The following is a 26,631-nucleotide window of genomic DNA, read 5'->3' on the forward strand; positions in this document are numbered from 1 at the left end:
GCACTTACTATGTGCCGGGCATTCAATCGTGTATTTCCTCATCACATCCCAGCAGAAGTTCTGTATGTAGATTATATTATACAAATAATTATTCTCATTTTAAAGACCAGGTTGCCGAGGCTCAGCAGAGTTAAGGCTTTAACACAGCGTATTATTAAGACAGACGTTAAGTAAGAAAGGCAGTGGTGTATAAAGAAAAGACTGCAGGACTTATTAAGCAATGAAACCTGAGTTTGAATTCATGAGCTCCTGGTTACTTTGCACCTATGTGAGACCCTTAGCTTCTTTAGCCTCAGTTTGCTTCTCCATAAAATGAAGATAATTGTACTTTACAGTGTTTAAAGATTAGAAGTTGTATCTGTAATGAAGGTTGGAATATGACTTGAAGGCATTAAATGATTGTCAAAAGGTAGTTCTTTCCCCCCAAAATACACACCCACCCACACACATACAAACAGTAGTTCCCAAGAATTCAGCAGGAGTTAAACTGGGAGACAGGTAGCTCCGCCTCTAAGCACAGGACCTTTCCCATAAACCACTCTGACTTCTACAAACACATGCTAAGGGTAATTCTTTGTCTCACAGCACGCAAAGCAAGTTTAAATTGTAGTTGATAGATGCCCGAGTCTTCAAATGTGACACATAACTTCACAAATATCTTTAATAAAAGTACCTTAAAGGACTAGTCAACCTCAGGACTCAGCTTTGTATGACCTTTTGCAACCATGTGTAATAACATTGAATGACCTTCCGTGGCTCAAAAGACATGCAGAAATCGATTCTCTTTACCCCCGATAACTAGTAGTGGAATCTGATTTGGGGCGTATGGACTTGTGTGGAATTATTGACATTATATTACGGCTTGACTTGAAACTGCTTTTCAGTGGAGAACGATCTCAATCAAGACTAAAAATTAGAAATAGTTTGAAAAAATTATGGCCTAAAAAACTTTATTAGACATGAGTCTTTCAAAAGAAAGAAAAATTAGATACTACAGTTAAACAAACTACCACGTCTAGATTTTTTTCTTAAATCACATCCATGTTTTACGGCAGATGGACCATGTTTATTTTTTGTTGTTTTTGTTCGTAAATTCCCATTGACTTCAGAAGGGCATGCCTTCTAAGAAGAGTGTGCATTTCACAGCTGAGGTTTAAGGGATTTAAAGGACTCAGAAAAGCTGAGAGATAATTGAAGACTCACCAGGGAGGCGTAGAAGGGATCAGACCAGCAAAGGGAGGCTCAGGGGGAGCCAGGAGTGGGTCAGTGTAACAAGCAGAAGTCAAAGGAGCGCCTACGGCAGAGGAAAAATAAGAGGGAAATAGAAGGTGCGGGTGGGGGGGGGGCGCATCCGCCAAGAGGATCCGAGTGGGGCGAACCCTCCCAGGATGCTCCATTCACCCCCAGGAACCTCGCCGATCCCCAAGGACCAGAGGAGATTCAGCCTCCAAGCCGATAACTCGCTCCGTAGTCACACGTCCATATATCTCCGCTGGCTTGGCGGCAGCAGGCACGTGGCGCTCAGCCCGCCCCCACTGAGGTCATCAGCTCGCACCCTGGCCCACAGCCTAGGGGTCAGCGTAGCTCCAGGCTCTCCCGAACCGCACCTGCCAGTTAGAATGTCCTGGTTCTGGGCCGATTCCTGTGCGTGGCCTCTCTCTCCGCTTGGAACTGCGGATGGAGGCCTTGGTTTCAACGCCGGCCCGGGGGGGCCGCCTCACCTGGTTCCATGCTCTGCAGCCCCTCGGTGACCCAGGTCTTACCAAGCCCACGTCCCTTCGAGAAATCCACTATTCACCTTTCACCTGGTCTAAGAGAAGAATTTATAATTTATCTAATCTGGAAAGTGGAACTTATTCCAGATTCCTCCCTCCTCTTTCTTTTCTCTGTCTAAGCCGCCATAGGTCTTAGCAATTCTGCCTCAGAAAGATCCCCCCGGCCCTTCACACCCCCCAACTTCCCTGCACTCTCCTTGACCTGGATGCATCATTTCACCAGGCTGCTCCCGGAACACGGCAGTAGACTCCCACCAGATGCGCCGTCTGCACTGTCATCCCTACAGCTCCCTGTATTTACCTAAGTCATGGTTCTAAATATTTATCAATCGTGGCTGATAGATAGATCAACTTAATTAATCCAATGAAAGCCTTTTATGGTCTCCTCACTGCCTTCAAGACAAAACCAGCCACTTTAACATGCACATAAATCCAGTCTGGGTCCACCCGTTTCGCCTTCAGCATCACGCTGCCATTCCTCAGCCCACAGGTCACCCTGCAGCCACCCCGAACTACTTATGGCTTAAGGCCATGTCATGTTCCACGCCTTTGCTGCTCCTTTCGCTCAGCCGACCTGAGGGACAGCTCGTGCGTTAAGACTCAGTTTCAGGGTCACCCCCGTGAGAAGGCCTCCGTTCTGTCCCTCTCTGTGGTCACGGCTGGACGTACCCACAGTGTGTGACCGCGTCAGGAAAGGGCCGGGAGTGTCCAATGCTGGCAAGCAGATGATGCCGTGAAAGGAGAGCGTATGCAGGTGGGGCCCCTACCCCAGTGAAGATGCCGGAGGCTGCGTGGCCCTGTATGGTCCGCATAGATCAGGCCGCAGGCGATTGTTCAGATTTGGAGAAGTCAGACGAACAGCGTGGGCTTCTTCGCGGGGACGTGACACTTGACGAAGGAAAGCCCATACCAGTCAGTTATCTTGAGTCAGCAGATGGCTAGGTGACAAGTGGGTGTGTGTTAGAGAGAGCACAGCTACAGCCCTATGCTTAGGGGTGGCTGGAGAGCTTAACAAAACGGAGCTCAGGCGCGGGAAATAAGACGGATAGCCAGAAACGACGAGGACGCGGCTGAAAAGGGAAAACCAGGCCCAGAAATAGGTAAAAAGTCAGATGTGAGAAATGGAGTTGGGCATCCAGGAGTCCCTGCAGCAGAAGGTGACTTGAGGTGGGGGGAGATTTCCTCCACACGGGGTCTCAGACCTCAGCTACAGACGAAGTGGGGCCAGACCCCACTGGGGACAGTGTGGCTGCAGCCTGGCTACAAGGGGGGCTGTGCAGCCAGAACCAGCAGGACCTGACACCCTCCACATGCCTGCTGATATCACCTCTGTCAAGGGGGGACTTTTTCTTGACATTTGGCCTAACTTTCTCATGAACTGTATTCACTGCAATTTGGAGAGTGGTTATGACACTGTCTACCTTCCTTTAGTTACAGTTTCTTACTCTTCTTTAGAAAATCCCTCTCCCTGGTATTTGCAGACTGCTGGTGTTTGTAACCTGTCACCACAGCTCTGTTAATTGGTGCTTAGTCAGCCCTCTTTCTAGGTTCCATCCTTAACCCTTCTCTGTATCCCAGCATTTCCCTAACTCGGGCTTGCCTGCCTCTTCCTGACAGTGAAACACCCGCGTTCCGACAGGAACTCGGGAGGCAGCTCCCTTGGTGCTGTCTGCAGCACGGCGGACCAGACAAACTGCAGAGACACGGCTCCTCGTCCTCCCTGAAGGAGGCTTGGCCCTGCCTGTGCCTCTGGGAAAATCTTCCGTTTCCTTTTGCAACTTACAGTGATCTCCGTGATGGAGCTGGTACTGCGCATTCAAATCACATCTTTGTGCCTGAAGAATTGAGTTTGATTGCAGGGCTTAGTAGTTACCCGAGGTAGCTTCAGAGTCTAGATGTGTGGTCTAGTCTCGCTGCACAACCTCGGGCAAGTTCCTTAACGTCTATGAGCCTCAGTTTCCTTATCTGTAAAGTGCGCATGATTCGTAACTCAGAAAGCTGTTGTAAGGAGAGAATACACGGGCTCCCTTAATCCCATGCCACGTAGTCGTGGATATACAGGTGGAAGAACTCCGGGACCCACGCTCTTCATTAGGGCATGATTTTACCCCCCGAGTTATCAAAGCTGGAGTTCTCCAAACTGTCATTAATGGAGAACATGTTTTCCAGGAAGTGGGGGTTTCGTCCCCTCAAGTCATTGTGCTCTCTCCGCCCCCACCCGCAAGGGTAGATTTCTCTGCCATTTCGCTCACCCTTCAGAAATGTGCCTGATGTGAAAGTCTAGAAAGTTCCTGTCCCCTTTCAGTTAAAATCTTCACTGATTTACTTCCTCTCTGGTTGGAGATTCATGGTCAAATATATTTAATGGGTACCACCCCTCCTCTCCCAACTCAAACAAAAAGCTGTTGAATGTGTGTTAGAGATGAAAATGCAGAGGAGAACTCGGATGGCCTGAAGTGCTTTGATCCTTGATGGCCTGCACGGGCCAGACACATCCAGCATCTTCCTTTTCCTCTTCACGCCGGACTTACAAGGTAGGCATTATTATCCCCACGTTACCTAAGAGGAAACAGAGACGCACTGCTTTTAAGTCCTTTAGAACTAATTACCTGCAAAGTCTGGATCTTTTCCTGTCGTGTCTCAGGCTTAGCGCATCTCCAGCCAATAGGCCTCAAAGAAAGTCGGCGTTGGAGACCTCCGCGGCCACCATGTTGCTCTCAGCAGCTTGAAATGGGAAGCAACATTTTTGGATTTGAAATCTGGCTCTTTACCTCTCATGAGCTGTGTGATCCCAAGCTCGAGTGTTTCTTTTGCTATTAGAAGCCTCACTTCCACGTGTGGAATGGGTAGCTGAGCAAACTTCCTAGTTGGTAGACGATGGATCTCTTCCCATGCTTTTCTCTGTCTTTCGGGCCATGGACACACAGTCTTAGCTCTCTTTTTCCTTCCTGGACAAATCTCCTTTGTCCATGAAATTGTCCGTGATCTTCAGGCACAGTCAAAGGAAAGGCCAAAACCTTGGCTTTTATGTTAAAGATCCAAGCATCTCGAGATATGCCTCCCTAATTTCCACCCAAACACTTTATGCTTTAAATAAGCAGAGTTGTACCTGGCCTTATTTAAACAAGCTTCCACCCAGTCTTTAGGAAGAAGCAAAAAAAAAAAAAAAATAATAATAATAATAATACGATGCTAGCTGGAGGGAGAAGTGGGGAATTAAAGTTTTTATTCTCATTTTAAACATCATAGAAAGCAGTCCCACCCCAGCCCCGCCCCCAGCATTAAAGGTTGCCACACCACTTAAAATTTGTACCCAGGAACGTCATACCCATCATCAAATGAGTTCTGAAACGTCCGAATTGTTGGTCAGAAATTGTTTAAGAAATAACCAAATGATTTATCCTCCTGCCCAGACTGGATGACATTTTTCCCATGTGGAACATTCAAACTGATTTCCTGAAATCAGAAAATATCAGAGAATTTCTCTGTCCTGATTCTGACCCACCCTTAACCGGATAAAGCTGATATGTGCCAGTTCTTAGATGAAGAGATAACCTCTGTTTTGCAGGCAGAATGGCTCGGTGCAGAGAAAAAGGCCACCTTCAGACGTGGGTTCAAAGGGCACGGCCTCCACGTAATGTCCTGTGTGATTCTGGGCAAGAGTCTCTGAGTCCCAATCACCTCACCCCTAAAAGCAGAGCGTCCATCGTCCTTTCAGGAACAAGCACAACACACAGGGCACTGCTCTGAGCCCTCAGGACACAGCATTGAGTCCAGCACCCAAATTCCTGCTTCAAAGAATGAATATTCTAGGAGTTCCCGCTGTGGCTCAGAGGTAACGAACCCAACTAGTATCTATGAGGACGAGGGTTTGGTCGCTGGCCTCGCTCAGTGGCTTAAGGATCCGGCGTTGCCACAAGCTGCAGTGGAGGTCACAGCTTGGATCCAGTGTTGCTGTGGCTGTGACGTAGGCCGGCAGCGACAGCTCCCTCTCGACCCCTAGCCTGGGAGCCCCCATATGCCGCGGGTGGGGCCCTAAAAGGACAAGAAAAAAAAAGAATGAATATTCTGGATGGGGAGGCAGGCATTAGAGGCATTGGCAAGTAAAAGCATAAATACTGTGTAATCTGGAAGGTGTCAGGTAGTGAAAAAACAACACTAGAGGGAGAGAAAGCTCAGGACAGCAGGAAGGGCCAGGGAGGCTGGTGTGGGCTGGGGGCGGCTGTTGGGGTGAGGAGGCCAGAGCGTCAGCATTGCTTGCCCCCTGCTATGAGGGTTCTGAAAATAGATTGCCCGAGCGAGTGTAGACAAGAGTTCTTAGCAACTTTTGGTTGACTATGAAGGATGGAGGCAAAAATGGTAAATGTGAAAACACAGCAGGTAAGGGAACAAATATTTAAGTGAAAGGAACCCACATCCCGGGAGACAGAACAACGTCCGGCTTTCCCGTGAGACGAGTGTCTGGGAGTCTGGCTTCCGATCGGGAGCCGGGAGCGCAGGTGCCTTCCTCCCGCTGCACCTCCTGGGCTCCTCCGTGGCACGGGGCTGATAGGACACCTCTCCAAGGCGCGGCCCCCAAGGATTGGCCCCCAAGGATTGGCACTAGCGCTTTTGACTTGGTGGTGAAACGCCTTCATTTGTAGAAACAGCCCACACTGTCGAGCCGTGTGATGAAAGTCAATCGAGTCAAGCCCTGGGGTCAGCGCCACCCTCTCGGGGTCAAAAGTCCTATGTATTGTTCCCCCGCGCAGGGTCCCATTTCCTCGGCCAAAGGTCGCCGCAGTGGTCCCCGCCGCCAGTCTGCGGTGACTATTTGAAACTCAAGGGAAGGCAGATGTTTTCTGTGGTCCGGGAGCCGTGTGCGTGAACGAAATTGAAGTCCCTGTGACAAGACAAACGGATTGTGTGGCCTGGGTGTGCGTCGGAGACAAACAGCACCCCAGATTCCCAGAGACGCCCTTCCTTTTGTGGCCCAGTTCCTCTGCCTGGTGTCTCGGGTGACGTGCAGCTGGCAGGTGCTGTCACCTGCCATTGGCGATTATGGGGCTTTTCAGCCCAGAGCGCCCGGGAGAGCTCTTAGCAGGATATTGCCATTCCGAGATTCCGTGCTCACATCTCCACTTGAAACCCAACGGAATCCCATTAATTATCACTTCAGGTAGTAAATCGGTTTCTCATATGTGAAAGGAATGTGGCGACTCGAGTCTCTCTTTTTGTTGGGGATCGCCAGAGGGTTCTTACAGGTGGTATTGAACTCATAAGAATAATTTCAGCACCGCTGCAACAACAAAGCATGTTGTAAATGTGTAACCTTGCTTTTCTTAAAAAGCCCCGAATAACTGGGACGTCGTCTTGGGGGCTTAAGTGTGAGAGCTCTTCCTCCCCCCAGCTCCCTCCAACGTTCAAAGCCCGTATTCAGTCCCCAGCTTTAAAGTCAAGGCGAGGTGCTGATGGACTGTGCTGACGTCGTTGTGCTAATGACAAGACGCTGGGACTTCATTGTCAGAGGGTCGCTTATCATCCCTGTGTATTTAGTCGGCTCTGCCAAGTCTGAATTATACTTTTTATACATTGTGGTTAGAGTCAGTCATTTAAAGTGCTTCAGTGTTGAAACAACATTTTTTTTACAAGTCTTTTAGCTGTAGTTCAAGAGAAAAAAAAAGTCTTCTACAGCATCATTAAACAGGGTTCAAAGTAAGTCCTTGCTGAAAGATGTGAAGTTTGAGCTCTTAGGAAATGAAATCTTTGATCTCCAAAATGATGAGTGAAAATATTTTTGTCCACAGGCCCATTTTTATCTCGGGGTAAAGAAAGTAATACAATTTAATCTACATAATACTTCCCCTTCTGAGGCCTCAACTCGGCCTCTGGCCCTAGGGTCCAGAAGTGTCCCCTGACGTTGGCTGAAGGAAGAAACTGGAGACAGGCTTATCTGTCAAGGCATCAGAGCGCGGTGGCTGCATATGCAGAAGGGCCTTGCTTACATGGTGCCACCATCATGTTTCAAAGATGCAACATTCTCAGGGCTTTTTTTTTTTTTTTTTCCGGTGAAAATAAAAAATTAAGATAGAAATGAATGACCACGAGTCATTAGACTGAGCTGTGGAAGCACCAGTCACCCCACCCCACCCCCAAGCCATCGTGTGACTGTAAAAATACAGCCTTTGGGACAAGAAAGGAAAGTAAATGCTAGCCTGGTCAGCACACGGGCTGAACAAACTCAAGACTGGCCTGCCAGAAAAAGAAGAGCAAAACCAGAGTGGGGACCAGACTCCCCAGCTGTCCTTCAAGTTCATGGATCTGATCACCATCTCTGTCTCTTCTTTAATTTCGTTTGCTTCAGATGCGTTATAAAGCCGTATGTGTTTATTTACTCGAAGCCAGACCCTATTCTAGGCGCTGGGCTATAGTAATGAACAAAAGCAAGCCAAATTTTTCTACTTTTTTTGCCTTATGGCTTTATTTTTGAACTGGTTCGTCCTACATCACGTCATAGAGACATTCTCTAAACCCTTCTAAATGGTTTTAAGTTTTGCGTTCACATTGGGGTCATGAATTCACCGGGAATGCATTTGTGCGTTGTGTCTGAGGTAGGAGTTCAGTCCCCCCCCACCATATGCTTACTAGGCATTCGGATGGCAGACCACGTGCTTTCACTTGAGTCACACATTGCCGTTCTGTATTTTCATGGGTGTCTTCGGAACAACTGGTCCAATGGCTTCTACTCCACTGGTTGAATATCTATTCCTGGCCCACTATCACACTGCATTAATTCCTGTAAGTACAAGTATAAAGATAATGCAGCTTATATATAATTTAACATGCCTTATGTCATTCTTATCCTTCGAAATCAATGGATTCCTTTGAATTCCTTCCCCCCCACCCTTGGCCATGCCTGCAACATACATAAATTCCCAGACCAGGGATCAAACCTGCACCACGTCTATAACCAGAGCAGCAGCAGTGACAATGCCACATCCTTAACCTGCTGAACCACCAAGGAACGCCCTTATTATTTTTATAGTACTATGTCAGACAACATTTTAAAGTTGTATTTAAATTCGACTAGGTCCATAGATTAATTTGGGGAGAGAGTATATCACGTAACGATGTCTTGCTATCCATGAACGTGGTCTCCCCATTTTTTAGCTCTCCGTGAAGGTTTAAATCTTTCTCCTTTGAGGTTTGCGCTTCTCAGATTTTCCATTGGACTCTCTTTTCTACATGTTTATCTGTTTGCTGAGTTACAGGACTACACTGAATTTTTTATATTGATCATTTATCCAAAACCAGCCGAAGACTCATTGAAATATAAAAATGTATCAATACGTGCTCTTTGTTTTCTTTAGGAAAAAAGTGATTATTAAACTCTAAATCTTTTACTTACCTGTTTAAAAAAATGTCTTCATCTTCTATGACAGGCATCGCTAGGATCTCCAACAGAAAAATGAAGTCAAGAGGTAGTGGTGTTCTATTTATCTTGTCTCTGAAATGTTAAAAATACTTCACCATTAAGTATGTTTCCTGCAGATTTAGTAATTTTTTTTCATTTTGAAGAATTTTCTATTTATAGATTGTTATGAGTTTTTCTCACAAAGTGTTAAATTTCTTCAAATATTTTTTCCACATCTGGTAAGTGATCTCATGTGGATTTTCTTCTTTAATTTGTTAGTGGAACTAGTTGACTCCATAGATTTCTTAATATTAAGCCAAACTTGCATTCCTGAGATATATTTAATTTGGCCATGATGTATTTTTTTTCTTGGTTGTGCTTGCAAACTGTGGAAGTTTCCAGCCCAGAGATTGAACCCACACCACGGAAGTAGCCAGAGATGTGTCAATGCCATATACTTAACCCATTATGCCACCAGGGAACTTATGATGTATTTATTTTAATACATTAATATATTGTTGAATATATTTTCGTAATTTATTTTGTTTTGGTTTGATCATGGTAAAATACAAATGAGTTACTCTCTTAGCAATTTTAAAGTGTGTAGTTTAGCATTGCTAAGTGTATTCACATTGTTGTGTAAGCAATCTCCAGAACTTCTCATCTTGCAAAACTGAAACTCTATACCCATTAAACAATAAGGTCCCATTTCCTTCCCCACCGGCCTCAACAGTTACCATTCTACTCTCTGCCTCTATGGATTTGACTCCTGTGGGTACCTTATCTAAGTACAATCACAGATACGTGTCGTTTTATTTAGCATTTCCTCAAGGTCCATAGATTCATCTGTGTTTTAGCATGTGGCAAAATTCCCTTCCTTTTTTTTTTTTTTTTTTTTTTTTTTTTTTGTCTTTTGTCTTTTTGTCTTTTGTTGTTGTTGTTGCTGTTGTTGCTATTTCTTGGGCCGCTCTCGCGGCATATGGAGGTTCCCAGGCTAGGGGCTGAATCAGAGCTGTAGCCACTGGCCTACGCCAGAGCCACAGCAACGCGGGATCCGAGCCGCGTCTGCAACCTACACCACAGCTCACGGCAACGCCGGATCGTTAACCCACCGAGCAAGGGCAGGGACCGAACCCGCAACCTCATGGTTCCTAGTCGGATTCGTTAACCACTGCGCCACGACGGGAACTCCTCCCTTCCTTTTTAAGGCTGAATAATATTCCATTACACATGTATGCATGTCGTACCTTATGTATCCGTTCATCTGTCAATGACACAGATGGCCTCTGTCTTTTGATTCTCGTTAATAATGCTATATGAACATGACATACAAATAAATCCTTTGTTTGGGATTTTTAATCTATTTTTCACACGTGAGATGGTCTCATAATATCTTCTTCTCACAGTGTCCTTTTCTGGATTAGGTTTTAAAGTTACAATACCTAATAAACTTAAGCAAGAGCTATTCACTTATTTTCCTCCTAGACTATTTTATTTTTTTATCGAGATTCTCTGTTCTTTAAATGTTTAGCAGAGATGATCTTTAAAGCAATTTAGGTCTGATTTTTTATTATGGTAGGATTTTAACTGTTTGCACAACTTCTGTATTGTTCCCAGGCCTATTCAGGAATTCTGTTATCTTTTAGACAATTGTGGTAAATGAGTTTTCGAGAGATATGTCTGTCCCAGCTAATTTTTTCAGACGCATTCACATAACATTTCTTACACCAATTTCTTCTTCTTCTTCTTTGTTCTTTATGTCCCCCCACCCCACCCCAGCATGCAGAAGCTCCCGGGCCAGGGATTGAATCCAAGCCACAGTTGTGACCTATGCTGCAGCCGCAGCAATGGCAGATCGTTAATCCACTGCCCTGGGCCGGGACGAAACCCACCTTCCCACAGCGACCTGAGCCTGCTGCAGGTGGACCCTTAACCAGGAACCCCACCACTTTCTCATTAAAGTAATACTCACTATAGTTATCTCAGATTTTATTTCTAATATTTTTATTTATCTCTTTTCTCTTGTATCTTATTTCTTTTTGACAAGTCTGCCGCAGGCTTGACTACAGGCGTGTGATCAGGGCTTTTAAATTCTTTGTCTGACATCTTTCTAATTTTATTAATCTCTGTCAATTTTTAATATTTTCTTCCTTCTTCTTTGTTTGGCTTAATGCTTGTGTTTTTTCCTAACTTCTTGAGTTGAACAATAATTCATTACCATTCAGTCTTTCTTCTTTTATAAGAATTTAAGACAATGATTTTTCTCCCTTGTATCACTTTAGCTTCACTCTACAAATTTCAGTAGTATTTTCATTTTTATTAAATTTTCAATATCTCACAACATATATTAATTTTTGACACATTATTTTAAAATAGAATTTTTAAAATTTTAATGTAAGAAATTTGAAGTTATTTTTTCTTTCATTTTGATACTAAATAATTTCTCTATTGACCACATCTTTGAGTTTTTATTGTCTAGATGACTCTTTTCTCTAATAATTGAATTTTAAAATGTATCTCCATCACCAGTAGCAGCGGGTGTTTTGCTTTTGTCAATTTCGTAGTAAACAATATACAATATTCATTTTAAACGCAAGTGAATTGTTGACTCCTGAGAAGTTCTCATTCTTTTATAGTCTTTTTTATAATGTATCTTCTTCTGATGGAATTTTAGTGGTCAGTTCTAAAAGTGTGTGTGGTGAGACAGACTATTCGATGACTAAATCTTGTCTACCTCACCACTCTTAGCAGATTCCTGAAGACTACATCACGAAGACTGTCGGAGGCAGAGACAATAAGGGCTGCAGCCTGTAGCCCGTCTGGTCCCCTAGTCTGCTGGTGTCTCCCGGCCCTCATAGGAAGCCATCCCAGCGCCCTGTCAGCTAATCCAGAAGTGGAGGGTAAGTGAGCAACTCTCAAGCTTCCCTTTCCCTGGGACCTGCCCCCCATCCCATGTCTTCTAAAGGCAGGAGTGCTCCCTGATCAAACGGAGTCTTTGGAACTAGCCCTCCGATATCAGCCCCGTGGGAGAAAAGTCAGGGAGGAGAGAAGACAGGGGAGGGAGCCCAAGAAAGGAATGTGTCTCGCCAGGCTGGTTCATTTTATAATCTCTTCATTCCTTGCGATAAAACACTGCACTCCAGTGAAGTCAGGACACTTTTTGCACGCCTAAGGACTTTGTTTTTGTCTCTGACACACTTCAGAGCTCCTTTTCCGTGAGGAGGAGTGATGGGGTAACGACCCACCACTCTGCACCGCAGCCCCCAGGAGTTACACTGTTTCGACAGCACGATTTTCCAGCTGAGGACCTTGAACAGGCAACTTGCCACATCCAGAGTTGCCCCAGCACTGAGATCAAACTCCTCTCGTCTGGCCGGATTTCCCCTTGACCTCATGATTAATTCAGGATTGAAGCGAACAAGTGAGTCCATGGAGCAGAACTCAGGCGCTTGGGATTCTATAAAGGGATTGACTGGAGGAAGGATATGAGCCTGGGAAGAAAAATGGGAAAGGTATCGCTACTGAGAGGGGGCTGTCGAGCCGTTCAATTAGGGGGTTGTGATTCTGAGGTTGGTTCATGATTCATTCATTTACTGAATATTTATGATAACAATAGCACACATTTATATAAGGGCTACTAGATACCAAGCCCTTGACATTTATTAAATTATTTAACGTGTGTAACAATCCTATGATGTTATTGTCATCTCTGATTTACACATGATGCCACCGAGGCATGGAAAAATTGAAGACCCCGTTGCTAGTAGGTGATAGAGCTGTGATTCTAACCCAGGCAGTCTAGTTAGTCCAGGCTCTCCTTAATCCCTCCGGCATAGAGTCTTTTACTATATCATCACACACAGGTGTATGAGAATACAGAAGGGTGCATGTCAATACAAAGATGCCCCATAAGATTACACAAAATATAGACTCTATTCTCTGCCCTCAGCGAGCTTACAGTCTAGTTGGAGTGATTCTCACGTAAGTAGCTAAGTGAAGTGCGGAAGTGCATTGTAATTTGCCCAAGAAAAGGGGCTATTGAAGCATCTACAAGCCCAAAGATTCCCACAGATTCACACCAAACGGGGGACGTGATATCTACGCTGAGACCTAAACATCGAATTACAATTGTTCAGTCAAAGACAGTGGGAAGAGGTTTCCAGGCAGAGGAAAAAGAATATGCAAAAGCCCCCAGGCATGAAACAGAAGATTTCAAAAAGTCTTCGCAAACACTAAGTGGAGAAGCCATGGAAAAGGCAGCATGAGAAATGCTGGCATCGTCCCACTCGAGCGGTGTTACCACAGTGGCCCCAACCAGCCAAGAATTAGCCACACGGAGAAACAAGTGGGCAAATTAAAAAGTGTGAAAACCTGGGGCACATGATCTCCGTAGTCGCCTAAATACTTGAAGGGTAAGAAAAACAAAGACAGAAATAGCTTCCTTGACTTCCGGCAATTGATAGACTGCAGCGAGTCAGACTCATTAAGTACACTGGTCAGTAAGTTTTCATGTGTGTCTCCCGTATACGCCCTTCCCTAGACTCAAGCTCCTTGAGTGGAGAAATTGTGCCCAAGTCAGGTCTCAGGTCCCTTTAAAACAGCCCAAAGAAGACGCCATTGATGTGTTAACCTCACTTGTCACTGGCGAACGGTGAGGCGCCACCAAATGGCTATTCACATGGTGATAAATACGCTTTTTCTTTGTAACACTTTTCTAGACCTCGGTGTCGCTGACTTCTGAGAAAGGAAATAATACAATTTTCAGGGCCCGCGTGAGGTGGTATATTGTCTTTGTTCGCAACAGTTTGCTGAGAGTGAATTTCACCCCCCAGAATATAACAGCTCCTTTATGGTCACTGCAGTGTGAGTAAATATGGATTTTCCATATGGAGACGACAGTGGCATTATTTTTCCCTTGGTTTCCTCTGCGTAAGAAGGAAGGGGCAGTGTGTTTTTGTAACACATTGTGCTCCTCGCTCCTTCAGACAGATTCTAAGCCATTAGGGAAATCAGCCTTTTTGACACTTGTTAAAAGCAATGGGCATAATTTACCCTGTAGGCTAAAGCAAAGGGAGTTTTTCCCAGGGATCTTGGGTGCTTTTGAGACTAGGAGGTCACTCTGGCCGTACCCCACAAGTTCAGAGAGTGCAGTGCTCTCTTCATTTTCTTTATATAGTGGGACACATGGACAGTGAAGAGCCTGCTGTCCTTACTTAGCTCCGTTTTCAAACCCGGTAGGTGGGGGTGTGACACAGAGTGACTTTCCTAGAAACCCCGGTAAAAACGTTCACAGTAACAGACATGCATATGCGTATTCTCGCCACCTGCCTCTGTCTTTCTGTCTGTCTCTCTGTCCTTCTGTCTCCATCTCTGCCTGTCTGGCTGTCTGTTTTACAGATATATGTGTATCTCCCTATCTGTAAATTAGCATCAGAATATGAGGAGTTTATTAACTATGAAGACTAGATAATCATCGTAGAAAAAAGAAGCTACTTTTCCAGTGATGAAAAAATGTATCCTATTCATAAAAGATTGGATATATTATAGGTTCATTATCTTCTGGACCAACTGAAGGGAATATATCTTGTGAGGTATTTTTATAGAACGAGATGGAAGAAAAGCAAATTCTTTAAAGTAATTAGAAAAGTTTCTGGAGTTCCCGTCCTGGCGCAGCCGAAATGAATCTGACTAGGAATCGTGAGGTTGTGGGGTCGATCCCTGGTCTCGCTCAGTGGGTTAAGGATCCGGTGTGGCCGTGACCTGTGGTGTAGGTCGCAGATGCAGCTCGGATCTGGCGTTGCTGTGGCTGTGGTGTAGGCCAGAGGCTACACCACCAATTCGACCCCTAGCCTGGGAACCTCCGTATGCCGAGGGTGCGGCCCTAAAAAGACAAAAAAAAAAAGCTTCCTAGGCAAAACAGAAGGAAAAACAACCTCTCATCTAGGAAAGATGACAGTAGAAACTTTCCTAGGGAATTAAAATCTGGATTGGACTATGGTTACCCTGTTTCAAAACCCTTAGCTGGTAATTCCTGATCATCTGTAATTTCCCAGAATTTTCTGGGATCAGCATTTGTTAAAAGAAGCCAAATACTTTGGCCATCATTGACGTCATACAGTCAATGATTTTTGAAAAATAATCTGTATGAAATTAGGTAAATTCTCTCTTATTCTAAGTTTATGAAGAATGTGTGAAAGGTCATGAAAGGATGTTAAATTTTATCTATTTTGTTTCTATCCATTGAAGTAATCATAGTAATTTTCTCTTTTATTCTATTAAAGTGGAAGATGTATTGATTAATTTTGAATGTTAAACAAACCTTGCATTCTTGGGATAAACTTGGCTTGGTTATGATGTATTTATCATTTTAACATATTATTAGATTCTATTTTCTAATATATTGTTTAGGATTATTAAGTGATATTTGTATGAAAAACTGCCATGTACTTATCCTTTCTTTAAAAGTCATGACAGGTTTTAATATTACAATTATCCTGGCTTTTAAAATGAATTGGAAAGTATTTTCAGTTCAATTTTCTGGGAGAATTTGTGTAAGATTCTGTAACTTTCAGAATCCTTAATGCTTGGAAGAATTCACAGGGTTAAAGACTTCTGTGGAAAGGTTTTTATTAAAGATTTAATTTAGTTAACGGATGTAAGAACTATTCACATTTTCTAATTTTTATTATATCAGTTTTGAAAAAATTGTGCTTTTCTAGAATTTATCTATTTCATCTAAATGTTCAGGTATATTGGCATGAATTTTTTCACATTATACTCATACTTTCAATGTTTTAGGATTGCAATAATATCTCATTTTTCAGTTCAAGTATTGATAATTTGTATCTTCTTCCTTCTTTTTAATCAGCCTATCAATTTGAGAGTCTTTTCAAAGAACAAACTTTTGGCTTTGTTGATTTTTTTTCTCTTGTTCATTATTTTCTGCTTTTATCTTTAATAGTTTCTTTACTATGCTTTTTTGGTGTTTGTTTGTAGTAGGTTCCTCCCCCACATTTCCTGAAATAAAATCTCACATTGTTGATTTTCAGCCTTTCCTCTTTTCTGCTATATCCTTTTAAGGCTATAAATTTACCTCTGATCAGAGCTTTGGAAAATTCCTAAAAGTTTTGATATGTTATGTTTTCATTCTTGCTTAGATCAAAATATTTTCAATTTTCTTAGTACTTTCTTATTTTCGACAGAGATGATTTAAAAATATATTACTTGGTTTCCAACCATTTGAATTTTTTTAAATATTCCTTTTAAAATTCATTTTTAGCTTAATTCCACTGAGGTCGAAGAACATATTCTAACTGAACTCAGTCTTATAAAATTTGAGACTTTTTTCTTTGATTATCCGGAGTATGGTCAGTTTTGGCAAATATTTCACGTGTACTTGAATGCAGTATATATGCTTAGATTCAGATATGTTGTTCCTTTATTGAGTTTTGTCTGCTTTATCAATTAATAAGATGTATTCTACTGTCTTATTATGATTATAGATATGTCTGTACTTTTGTTTTTGTCAGTTTTTGACTTAGATATTTTGAAACCATTTTATCAGGAGCTCACAAATTTAGGTTATTGTATAAACCTAGCAGTTTGATTCATTTATCATCTGAAATGTCATTGCTTATCCCTAAAAATACCCCTTTCTCTTACATTACTATAAATATATGAGTTTTCTCTTAGTTGGGATTTGCATTATACCTTTATTCATCCTTTTATTTTCAAATTTTCTGTGTACTTATATTTAAGATACATTGCATATAAGCAACATATGCTTTCGTTTTTGATCTACTATCACAATCTTTATCTTTGGAGTTTTTAGGCCATTTATGTTAAATGTAATTAATGATATTTATGGTTGTAATAGCTATAAAATTCCTACGTCTTTTCTGTTTGTTCCTTTTGCCTTATATATGTTTTCTTTTTCTGCTTTCATTTAAACTAATTATTTTTATTTCATTTAAACTAATTATTTTTAAAGATCTCCTTTCTACTGGCTTGTTAGTATTTTATAATTATTTTAATCATTACCCTGCATTTTTGCTTTATCACAGGCCTCTATAAATTCATCTTTTTACCCTTTCCCAGATAATGCTAGTATAACATGTCGACTACCATTGCCTTTTTCTACATTATTTTCCATGAATTTTATTTTTTAAGTTCTATTGACGTATAGTTGATTTACAATGTTGCGATAGTTTCTGCTGTACAACAAAGTGATTCAGCCATACATATACACATATTTTAATCTACATATATTTTATACTACCCGTTACCACTATTATTTTCCACTGTCAACAGTAACTTTTATTTGCTTACATTCTTAGACTATTTAACACTGGTCAGTGATTTCTTCCCTTTTTTCCTTTTTACTTATTTATTTATTTTTATTTTTTGACATTGAATTTTCTTACAGTTTGGTTGGTCTGCTGCTAGAAAAGCTAGCAAAGAAACCATTCACAGACAGATTAGAGTTTTAGTAGAGCAATTTGCCTCCTGCAGGCTGTGACAAGGTGACCAAGAAAGAAGTCTGAAAACCTGAATTTTAGGCTGGGATCGCTGTGGGCTGGCTACAGAACACTGAACAAGTTTCTTACCTTATCTACTACAATAGGCCCTCTGTTTAAAGGGGATGGGTTCACAGGAAGTTGCTTCCCATTTCAACTTTCTAAGATTTTTTTCTTTGCCAGGACTACTCTAAAAGACTGCTATTATATCATACTTTGTCCCTTATCACTTTAAATTATTCATTTTTTACTTAATTAAGTTACACATTTCATTATATGAAATTAAAGAATGGATTTAATTTTATAAAATTATTTCAATGCAATTAGAGCCACAAGCATTGTTAACATGAATTCTTTGTTGTTGCTACTGAAATCTAAAAGTTGAACCAACTAGGAGTTCCTGTTGTGGCTCAGTGGTAACAAATCCGACTAGGATCCATGAGGACATGTGTTCAATCCCTGGCGTCGCTCGGTGGATTAAGGCTCCAGCATTGCCATGAGCTGCTGCGTAGGTCACAACCACTGCTCGGATCTTGAGTTGCTGAGGCTGTGGTGTAAGCCGGCAGCTGGTAGCGATAGCTCCAATTGGACCCCTAGCCTGGGAACTTCCCACGTGCTGTGGGTGTGCCCCCCCTCAAAAAAAGTCAAAGTTGGACCAACTAAAATATTTCCATTTTTTTCTCCAAATTATTAAAGTTATGTTTTGGTACACTTAATTTTTTTAGGACTATTAAAATTTTTGTTGCTTTTCTGATTATGTATTATCTGTTTGATTATCTGTGGTGGTTGCTTGCAACACTAAGCACGTATTCATACAGACACACTTAAAAAGGCAGGTTTTCTTCTGTGCTGGTATTGATGTTTCCAGTTATCTCAAGGGATATAATAAATTCTCAAAAATGCATTATGGTTCACCTGAAGTTAAAAAAATGCACATGCCACATACTATTTTGGGTACCGGATGGAAGAATAAGAGAAAATTAATTTGTATTAGGTTAAAGCAATCCCTAGGGGGTTGGAGGTAAAATGTAAAGAAAAAAACAACTTTTCTTGTTTCTTGTTTAATAATAGGAACTTAGTAAATATTGAACAAATGAAAGAAAGTCAAGGGTGAGACTAAAAGAACGGAATTTTGCAGAATCATCTGAACATGGACGTAATTGGGAGTGAATGACACAGCATCTTGGCAACATCTGGGACAATCAGAATTACTTGATTCATTAGTTTAAACTAAAGAGAAACTGGGAGTTCCCGTCATGGCTCAGTGGTTAACGAATCCAACTAGGAACCAAGAGGTTGTAGGTTCGATCCCTGGCCTTGCTCAGTGGGTTAAGGATCCGGCGTTGCCGTGAGCTGTGGTGTAGGTTGCAGACGCGGCTTGGATCCCATGTTGCTGTGACTCTGGTGTAGGCCGGTGGCTACAGCTCTGATTGGACCCCTAGCCTGGGAACCTCCATATGCCGAGGGAGCGGCCCTAGAAATGGTGTAAAAAAAAAAAAAATTGAAGAGAAACTTTTACAGACTGGGCCAGCATTTCTGCCATAACAAGTCAATGGTATAATAATTACCACCTACCAGCGCTATTCCATTGTAACCATGTAGAAATTAATACTTATTTAGGGAAGTCCAAGACCAGAAATGTCATGTTCGCTTTAAATACTGCTCCCTCTCATTTTTTTCTCATCTTGAAAACTTAGTGCTGAAATCTATTCGTAATGTTTGACTTGTTAAATTTAGGCATTATCACTTACAAAGTTTCTACAAAGTAAAAAGCAGTCTATATTTACGCTTCTATCCGCAGTCCAAAAACCAACTCACTCGAAGAAAAATTAGGTTTATTTGACTCAGACAGGAAGAAAATGTTCAAAGTTTTCTAAGTCAACTTGCTTGTTTATCTTTCTCGTAAATATACTCCAAACACTCATTTCTTTTCCAAGGTCTACTAATGGCTGCTCTCATGTTGCATCAGAAAGTTCTACCTTTCCAGACTTTACTATGGGCGGGGGGAGAAAAAGCATCGCTGATTTCAGCAAGAGGGCGTGGACACCGGGAACAAAGAGGCACAGAGAAAGTCTAGGGTCCTGCTGGAGGAGCTTCAGCATGTCCACAGCCCTCCTAAATACCACTTTACCTTTTTCTTGCAAAGATAAAACATGCTCGTGGTATAAAACTTGGAAAAATTAAAGCATAGGAAAAAAAATTCAAAGTATGAGTACTTTTGCCACACAGATGTTAATACTAATACTAATTTATGGACCCTGTGGTGCATTTTCTTCATCCCAATTCAAGACAATATTCTACGTACAGTTTTGTTTGCTGCATGTTTTGTGTTTTGCTTTGTAGATGTACTAAACATGTATTCATTTCCCTATGGAGAAACATTTAGGCTATTTCTACGTCTTAGATTCTTAAGTAATTTTTGATGTATATCGTTGTCCACACATCTTTTGTTAGTAGTTATTTTCGTATGATGCATTACTAGCCATGGAATTAGATGTACTTTGGGCAGAGCATTTTACGGCTCTGAAAGTTTCCAAATGACCAAGAAGGCGTTTTTTTGTAATAGTCCATAGAGTACAAGAATGGTCATTTTTTAGCAACCTCAACAGCTGGGTATGATAGCTTTCTTTGCTCTTGGCCAATTTTTACAAGAGTAAGTGTATCTGTTAGTTTCGTATGCATTTGTTTCACAACTTCTTTGAAAGAGAGACGTCTAGCTGCATCGTGGGGAAAGGAGTTAAGCAGACAGTGACCCTGGCGAAACGCTGTTACCTGCACCAGCTCAGCACATCCCATTTCCTCACCTCCCAGGTGAATGGGGTCTGCATGCCGGCCACTTGCTTACCAACCCAGTGCCATGGCTTCTTTCTGTCCAGCTGGCCTACCTACTCTCTGCAGTCTGTGCTATTGGACAGCCCTGTTTGTGCCGACAAGCTCAAGCCATCAATCATCTTCGAACCAGATGCCAATGAGTTTTCTCTGACAGGGAAGTTTTGTCCAGTATCTCCTGTAGGGCATGAGGGGCCATAGAACCTGGGTTTCCTGTAAGGATATGTGCCATGGCTTTGTGTGGGGAGGAGGGTGGGCCCGCTGGCCCCGAGGCCGAGAGCAGTACATCCATCAGACAGTATAAACTATTTTCCAAAAACTGGTGTAAGTCGAGCCCTTCTTCAATGATCCACAGGCTCAAGGCTTCCTAACGAATAAATGTATTGTGGACAAGTGTTTGACGGCCTTGCAGAGGTCAATCATGTAAGCACAAACTGATTCGTATGCCTCCGGATGATTTTTTGTTTCATTTCTGAAGCTAAGTGTTCTTAAGAAATTCTTCAGTGGTAAATGAAATTGCATTATAATTGCTGAGAAACTCCCGCTAGCTTATCCAACATTCAAACAATGTTTATGGACCATGGGCAGTTCGAGTGTATGGTGAGGAATGTAGCTTCTGTGGTCAGACCAGATGGCCCGGCTCCAGTCCAGTTTCTCCCTTTAATGGCTGTGACTTTGGACAATTTAGTTAACCTCTCAGTGCCTGTTTACTCTCTAAAATGGAGATCATTTGGGTCCTCCCGCAAGAAGTGCCGCAAGGATTAAATAAGAGAACAGGTGCTTCTAGCAATGCCTGAAACATTTGAGTGCTCCACTGATGCTCTTAATGTTTGCCACGCACCTACAGACCAAACTTTCTGTTCAACACAGGAATGTGTATAAATACACGGTAGACATCGGGGCTAATCTCAACCAAGTTACCATGTAGTATGAAGATAAAACACGTACGTGAAGCCCGCAGATTCTTCAAGGCTCCTCTGAAATGCATTAAAGTCTTCTTTAAGGCCATCAAGTTCAATATAATCTCCCCCCCCGCCCCCGCAGCTTAAACGGACTTGTTATCCTGTTCTACCCAGCTTTATAATTAATTATGGACCTGTCCATTCCTTCCTACCAGATTTTGATTTCCTCGAAGCTGACTCAGTTCATCCTCTTCTCCATGCCTGGTGCCCTGGCTGGCACATCGTAGGTGCCCAAAAATGCTTGATGAGTCCAAGGCGGTATATGACGATTGCCACAAGAGCATTGCCATCGAGACACTGGGGACATTCACCTTCATCTCCTGCCACGGGCATCTGGAGAGGTCCAGAAACACCCACTGAGGATTTGCAGCATTAAGGAAAGCTTTGTGGAAAGCAGGGCACTGAAAGAGCTTCTCGAGCAGGGGACTCAATCTCTCCGAGTCTCAGCTTCCTTAATCCGCCCTTTTAACCTCTCTCCTGCTTGCGGAATTCAGGAAACACGCATCCCTTTTCTGAGTACATGCCTCCTCAAATTCACGGAAATAGTTCAGGCATCGATTGTGAGGAGGTAGCGCACCCCCAGGGCACATGAGCTGGGACGCGGCGCTGACCACAGAGACACACATCACGCATCCTAAGATGACTTCCTGGCGCTGTCTGGGTGGTAGCACTGGAGGGAACCATTGCCTTTTAGAGGAAAGTTACAGTAAATGTCCCCATATGAATGATCACGGGAGGGACGTGCGTAAGCCTGGTGTTACTTGGCAGGACTATGCTGCCTGACTCCTACACCAGACCCGCCCCCTCACTTGTTCCTTCGCATGAACATTTAGGAGGAAGGGGCAGCGTTCCCTTGGGCTCGCACCGGCCAAAGCGAGCCCCATCACGCCCAGCAAATATTTCAACAGTCACAGAGCAGCGGGAGAGACCAGCGTAAAGGCAGCCTGCTCCGGATCTCGGCGCCTTCCAGCAGCTTGACCCTGGAATCGACAGCACTGCCCTGTTTGAAATCCATCTGCTAATTTCATGGACCTGGATTCTGGCGCGGCGGGTGGTCAGTTGAGCTCGAAGCGAGCAGAGAGGACCAGAGGTTCTAAAGGGAACCATGCGTCAGCGCGCGGCCCCACGTGCGCAGACATGAAACCCCTCCGACAGCACCCGAGAGGCGTATTTTTCAGCGCAGAAGCCGCAGAAAGCAGGACCCGGCTCCCACCCCTTCTTTATATTCCAATGAGATTTGCTAGTTTAACCAGGGCTGCCGTACAGAAGCTCTTGTGGTTCATGTTATATTAATAGTGTGGCCTGATTATCAAAAGCCATTACTCTTGGTTATCTTGCCGCGGCTGGACCGAGCTGCTATAAGTCAGAGTGACTGCCCACCCAGCGTTTGCTCCCTGCTTATGATAACAGGATTCTTAATGCAAAAGTGCATTTGTAAAATTATTGCCTTTTGCAGATCAGATTGGTTATAAATGAGATGCGATCACACAACTGTTTTTCCCTGTATAAAAAAATTAAATCCATAAATTACACGTCGGTTCCCTCCATGGTCCCGGCTTCATGAGGGTCAGTTTCCTTGTGGTCAAACTCGGAGGTATGGCTTTCAAAGCAGATGGGTTGTGAGCTGAGTCCTGGCCGGGGGCACAGACTTTTCTTCCGGCCTGTCTTCTCCTGTTCTTTGATGTAGTCTTCTGCAGGCCTGATTGCGGCCTTGCGGATCCGGCTCCCCCCCACCCCCGCTTTTTTCTTCCCCTGCTGGTGGAGGGGTGCTTTGTTTAGGTTAGTTCTGTTTCTTGAACGCAGTCATGATAACGGATCGGGTGCCGTGCCGCTTCCGCATGGATGCAAACCCCCGTCTCCGGCTCTTTGCCGAACTCGCATGGCTTGGAGGGGCGGCCTTCACAGCTCCTCGGGGTTCTTGCCACTGGCCGACTTTTTAATTCTACCCTCCCTTGCTCTGACACCTTCACAGGCTCAGGCTTTGGATGGAAGAAAAGGCAAGGGGAGAGCCACTCCAATGAAGTATAAGGACTCAGTTACAGTGCTGGCTCATCTCCTTCTCCGTAGGTTTCCCCATTCACGTTCCTCCAACCGGGAGCAAGAGACAGGGCTCCCCTCGGGGCGACGTGAGGGCGTCTCTCACTGCGCATCTTTCCAAGCTCCCAAGTTCCTCTATCAAAAAACATATCAAGGGGTGAAGCGACAGGACTCTCTCTCCTCCTATGCGCTTCCCATCTGAACAGCGTTTTCGCATTCTTGATTGTTATAGACAGTGAAGCTTTTCAGCCCTAATTCATTAAAAACATAGATTCATGACAAGTTGTTTGAAATGTGGTCCCTTAAGCTTTTTCCGTCTTTTAGAAACTGTTTCATATCACTATCTAAGAAGAAAAGCCAGCCAAGATTTACATTTTAATTTAGTTAACCAAATAGTTCAGCCTATGTTCTCCAAAGACAAAGACTGGCCTGTACGTGGGCCGGATTTTCCTGTATTTTATTGCTGTAATTTGCATGAGAAACACCAGATCCTGTATAATTGTTGCTTTGTTGTTGTGATCCGAGTAGCTGTTTCCAATGTCAATAATTATAACTTGAAATGAAATTTAGTAGCAGTGAGGGGGTGGAGAGTGGAGGCGACTGCCAGCCAGTCAGGCTTTCACATCAAACTAACCACAGTCTAGCCTCCTAATGCGATGCGAGCAGCCACCAGGCTGCCAGCAAACCTCCACACAAAGTGCATGGAAAGAGCCGGTGCCTCGAGCCTGGCTGCCCTCTACCTCTTGCGCTGTGCCATGTTGCTGGGTGCCCACGGAGGAACCAGCATGTTTTATACATGACGGCTGCTAATGGCCTCATTCCCCATGCAAATCATAAAGGCAAACCGCGTCTTTATTGTGAAAGTGGCAACGAGGCCATTTCAAAGCAAAGCCCGGGAAAGCAGGATGATGCCCAGGCTTCTCTGGCGCCTGGACTCGCCCTCTCGCCCTCTTTTATGACTTTGCGTTAAAGACATTTTCTCTGTGGTCACTCACTCGGTCCTTTAGATTCTCTGACGATGAGCGTGAAAGGGGCGGAGCGAGGGTCTGTGCAGACGGCTGCTCCCGCCACGGCTCCGGGCCCAGCGGTGTCCTCGGACCTCCTGGTCACTTTGCCCCCTGCTGCCCACTCATCCCATCCAAGGAGGGGCCTCGTGAAGGGAGCCCGAGGTCCTGCATCTGCCCCTCGAGCCTCGCGCCCACCGTGGCCCCGTGTTCACATGGGGAGAGTCCAGGGCCGGGCCTCACTGCCGCTCGGTCTCGTTCAAGGGGACACGGATCTGACAGTGTGGACAGAAGAGGAGGCTGCCCGGGAAGCAAACGCCTTCCGAGAGCCTGGCCGCGTGGGCCGTCGGTCCGACACGCACCTCTTCTTTCCTGGAAATCCGGGGCCGCCCGAGCCCCTTCTCCGGGCAATGAACACCGTAGCCTCGACTCAGGCCACTTCCCACACTTAGCTTCCCGATCGTCAGCCCAGAGCTAAGAGGGTTCGTCGGCCTTCACGCTGTTTTCCTTCTCAGAAGAGAAGGAAACGTCTCCAATGAAGGAATTCAGAAACCCCATAATTATGTGAGAACGCAGCATCAAACCCTTCTCGTACCATTTTCCCAGGGCGCCCCCCCCCGCCCCCCCGCACCTCCGGGAAGGCAGGTGTATGGGCCGGAGGGGGGACCTTGGTGCAGTGCCTAGAATTCTGGACTCGGCGGCGGAAGGAGTGTCGGGGCACAAAGGGCTGTGGGCTGCGGGACAGGAGGCGGGACACCTTCCCCGGGAAGGCGAAAGCAGACGGTCCCAGCGCCTGTGTCTGTCCTCGGCCTCATTCTCGCTGCTCGCAGTGCATGTCCCAACTGTTGTCAATTTATCACTGTAGCCTGCACTGGTGGGCACAGTGTGAGCAGCCATTAGCGCAGGTGCCTCTATCCATCACAGCCAGTCACTTCTTCCACCTTGTCAAGGAAACTAAATGGAGCTTTTGGGGAAATGTAAACAACTCTCTAATGGACAATCAAAGCGCCACTTTCTGGAGCAAACGGGAGGAAGAAATCTGACAAGACATTGTTAGGGAGGGGGCGGTGGATGATATTTAAGTGTTTTCTAAGAGAACTTTTAATGGTTGTGGTTTAAAACACTGAGGCAGCGTGGGCAGGAGGGGCAGGAAACAGGAACAGAGAAGGGACCGAAGCCAAGTCCTTCGTGTCGCCAAGGACTGAGAGATGCGGCCGTGCAGTGATGACAGGCTGCGTGAAGGAACTGCCCATGTTGGCGAGGAAGAGCCGCCCGGCTGATGAGACTCAACGTCAACCAAATGAAAGGGCTCCTAGGAGAAGCTGAAGGCTGGCGGGCACTCTTTTTTATTAATATGATCTTAAAGTTCCAAAGGTATTTGAGATCGGAAAACACCATTTAAATACCCACTCCCCGAGACCACCCTCCATGGCAGAAGCTAACGAAACAGATGGCTCTTCCACTGCATCTCTGAACACAGAAAACCGGCTTTGTCAAACCAGGAGGGGAAGCGGATTCCTCGGAGGCATCCCTGGCTTTAGGCCCCTTAGCTGATCGGCGTCCCCTGCTGTGCTGGTGTTGAGGGGAGGGGACCACCTCCAAAGAAGAAGCATCTTCAAGCCAGGGGACTTGGGTTGGCACCTTGAATGTCACCTCAAAGTGACGCGGTAGCCAGGGCTAACCGGGAGCGCAGGTGTGCCTGGCGTGGGAGGCCCTGGGCCTTTTAGCAGGTGGGCAGCGCCACGCAGGGCCAGCTGGAGCTGCTGGGTGGCCTTCCAGGGTCGCTTCAAGGTTAGCCATGCCCAAGGCAATGAGCCTGGCAGTGACAGCGTTGTGGGAGAGGAGAGATGGCTGGTCTCAGAGCTGAGCACAAATAAAGAGAAAAGGCATGTGCTCTGGGAACAGGTGGCCCTCTGGGATCAGGTAGCCACTCAGGGCCAGGAGGTGACTGCCAACTGGTGGGCTGACACGTCTGGGAATAAATTAGAAGCCCGAGTCGGGAGCAGTGAGATTGGCCCTGCCACTCCCTCCAAGAGAAGGGCAGCCTGAGCCCACTTGGGGTCAGTGACTTTGTTCTCATCGGTGTCCCTAATTTCTGTGACCCTGGGGTGGAGA

The 26,631-nt window shown here is 44.6% G+C and overlaps 1 protein-coding gene across 1 annotated transcript in view; it reads left to right on the forward strand.

Moving 5' to 3' along the window:
- LOC106510246 (uncharacterized) overlaps nucleotides 1-23,794 on the forward strand; it is a 433,353-nt gene extending 409,559 nt beyond the window's left edge. Inside the window, exons 7-8 of the transcript XR_014844889.1 lie at nucleotides 11,917-12,068; nucleotides 21,631-23,794. The gene's annotated coding sequence lies outside the window, so the exon portion shown is untranslated. The remainder of the gene's footprint in view (nucleotides 1-11,916; nucleotides 12,069-21,630) is intronic.
- Nucleotides 23,795-26,631: the final 2,837 nt, after the last annotated feature.

Source organism: Sus scrofa, chromosome 4 (assembly GCF_054392235.1).
Source record: "Sus scrofa isolate SSC_HxYL_T2T_F1_AM1 chromosome 4, Sscrofa_HxYL_maternal_Yorkshire_Landrace_v2.0, whole genome shotgun sequence".
In the NCBI taxonomy this organism is placed as follows: Eukaryota; Metazoa; Chordata; class Mammalia; order Artiodactyla; family Suidae; genus Sus; species Sus scrofa.